The following is a 3,496-nucleotide window of genomic DNA, read 5'->3' on the forward strand; positions in this document are numbered from 1 at the left end:
ATTCATCCAGAAACCATCCCCTCCATCCCCATCCATGGAAAAATTGTCTTTCGTGAAACCAGTCCCTGGTGCCAGAAAGGTTAGGAACCACTGGCTTAGAGGAGAAATGAATGGTTGAGATATCATGGATGGGAATAGCCTGCACTTGTAAATAGTGTAGAGGCAGAAAAAAAGGTTGGGAAAACCTTGAACTAGATAGAGATAAGGAGAAGCAGGCATTGTTTATGTTACTCTTCTGCTTAAAGGCCAATTTTAGATATTTCCTTGGGGATTTTAGTTATTTCCTGTGCCTTTGCGGTTCTAAAATGATTCTTTTCAGACTTAGAGTCAAAGTAGCTAAAGAATATTAAATTCTGGCTGGTTGCAGTGGCTCACGCCTGTAATCCCAGCACTATGGGAGGCCGAGGTGGGCAGATCACGAGGTCAAGAGATCGAGACCATCTGGCAAACATGGTGAAACCCTGTCTCTACTAAAAATACAAAAAATTAGCTGGATGTGCTGGTACGTGCCTGTAGTCCCAGCTACTTGGGAGGCTGAGGCAGGAGGATCGCTTGAATCCGAGAGGCAGAGGTTGTAGTGAGCTGAGATTCCATGCCACTGCACTCCAGCCTGGCGACAGAGTGAGATTCTGTCTCAAAAAAAAAAAAGAAAAAGAAAAACATATATATATATTAAATTCTAGCCAGGAGTGGTGGCTCACGCCTGTAATCCCAGCACTTTGGGAGGCCGAGTGGGTGGATCACTTGAGGTCAGGAGTTTGAGACCAGCCTGGCCAACATGGTGAAACCCCGTCTCTACTAAAAATACAAAAATTAGCCAGGCGTGGTGGCGGGCACCTGTAATCCCAGCTACTCAGGAGGCTGAGGCAGGAGAATCGCTTGAACCCAGGAGACAGAGGTTGCAATAAGTCGAGATTGTGCCACTGCACTCCAGCCTGGGTGACAGAGCAAGACTCTGTCTCAGAAAAAAAAAAAAAAAGAATATTAAATTCCATTACTATCTATTTACTGGTTCAGTGATTGTGAGCTGAGGTGATATTAAAATTTCTAATCTTCCCTTGTGTTTATCTTTCTCTGGGGCCAGTTTTATGTACATAGTCACTTGTGCATATAATTCCTAGCTGATTCAGTAAATATGTACAACTGAAGACTGAACCCTCAGAAACTGACATGAACCTGCCTTTAATAACAGTCTAAGACACTGATAACAGTCTAAGACATCTGCAACCTTGAGGGCCAGAGACACCAAAGATCCAGGTGTAACTCAAGAAACATCTTTATCCTGAGATCTAGAGATGTTTAGAAAACCTAACTGGTAGATAATTCTGCCAGTAGACTCAATCATGTCAGGCCTTGGATACTGCAGATGATGCGTGGGCACTTGAAGAGAGCAGGGAAACCTCACCTCCACCTTCCTCATTCACTGCCCTGGATAGGAAGGGAGGGAGAGTGGTTGCCAAGGAGAAAGTATCAGAACATAGTGGGGGAAGAGATAAAGGAGATTAGCTTTCTCAAACAGTGCCCCACCAAGATTCCTGTTTCCCCCCGCCACTCCAGAAGAGCATTTTCTCACCCCATGTAAGAACCACATTTTTTTTCTTTAGTGATGTGATGAATGAGAAGTTTTATTTCATGATAGGGTCAACCAACTCCATGGATGGTAAGGAATTGTTAAGACCATGACCTATGAAAAGAAAACTTAAATTCTGCTTTTGCAAAGTAGTTAAGAAAGGTCGTATGAAGGTAGGCCCTTCAAGCTACATTTAAACGTCGTTTCTAATGAGTTCATCTTTTGAATGCTTATTTCATTTTGTCAATAAACCATATATAAAATTAGGAATGGCAACCAAGGGTAAGATACGAACTCAAACAGGCTGATAAGGGGGGCCTAATGTAGAAATTTGGGGGACACAAAAAGCCCTTTCAACTTAAGGTTTGATTTTTGAGTCTTAAAAAATGATGCCAATGTGAAAGGGCCTCTTACTGGCATCACACAGAAATCCTCATCATCCAAGAGCCCTCTTCCTTGACCCCAAAGTCTTTGTTTTATTCAGGACTCATCAAAACCGTAGGGCCTAAATAAAAATATTTTGTAAACAAAGTTATGGACAGCCCAGTTTTCTAATTGAAAGTCATTATGATTTCTGTGCTGTGGTGTAATTACCTAAAAAAATGTTATTTGATGATTAAGATTCTGGAGTGAATTGTGTTCTTTGGGCTCCTGCACCGTTCCTCCATCAGGGACTTGGTTTCAGCGGTGTGCAGCTGCTGGAGTTGATTTACAGTGCTGCGGCTGTGGCTGGTCATAAATAAATCCTCTTATATAGTTGTTATGAACACCTGTTAGATCATCTGTCAGCAAAGCGCTGTTCACATTTATCATGGTGCGGGAGTTATTTTACCTCAATCCATTTCCAACCGACTCGGCCTCCATCGCTGGATTACTATTACCACACCATAATCGCTTGCTCCCACTCCATGTTACAACTTGCAGATAAAAGATTTCACTACTTGGCCAAATTTCATAAATAAAGGAGCAGTTCAGTGCAGTAAAAGTTTATTTTTGTCATCATTTGTCACCCCATTATTCTATAAATCAAATGGAATAGCACTATTGCCAGCTCAGGCGTTGCTGTCAGCCTTAGGCATGGAAATGGTCCGTTTCTTCCTTTTAGATGAGATGACATGTCTTTCAGACTTAACTGGCTTATGGCTTTGTTTCACCCATTTTATTTTATTGCCCCTTCGGAAAAATCCTTGGGGAGCAGAAAGACTTAAGGAGTGAAATGGAAACAGAAAACAAGTCTAGCATGCTGCTTAGCAGAGTGATCTACGCTTCCCCCACGTCCAGTCATTAGAAACTTGACCACCGCCCTCACTCACACACTGCACCCTTGGCTGAAGATGCTTTTCATAAACTTCCAAGGGGGTTATAGTTTCTATTTTGGAAAGGACATTACAATGTAGAGTTACAGATAATGAAATACCTGATATGTATCCCCAGAGATCCTCTGGATTTGACAGGCTTCATGCAAAGAAAAGACTAACTGGTTTCTTTTCTAAAATGCATTTTAATGGAGCTGAGGTTTTGAATGGGAATGGTCACCCCCAGAGAGTGTCTTACCCTGGGAGGGAGGTTTGTCGGCTGTAGAGCTTTGGAGGAAGAGTCAAGATGTATTAGCAAGTTGTAAACTCTGTCTCAGGTGTAAGTCTGAGGAAGGCAATGTCCCTTGGTTAAAAGAAAGAGGACAGAAAAAGCTAAAGGGATGGGGTAATAGAAAAGCGTTTATAGTTGATATTATACTTCCGAGTTGGTTCTAATTCAAGTTACATTCTTCATAGTCATTATGTAGCTCATAAATTCAATAAAGTGTTTTACTGTTACTATAAAAATGACAGGAGGGGGGTTTTATGTTGTAAGTTTCCTTAGTTGCTCTTTCTGTTTTATATTGAAGTTCTCAGGCCATTATGTCATTAAACTCCTTGGAGTCTGAAG

Source organism: Pan troglodytes, chromosome 4, assembly GCF_028858775.2.
Source record: "Pan troglodytes isolate AG18354 chromosome 4, NHGRI_mPanTro3-v2.0_pri, whole genome shotgun sequence".
Classification (NCBI taxonomy): Eukaryota; Metazoa; Chordata; class Mammalia; order Primates; family Hominidae; genus Pan; species Pan troglodytes.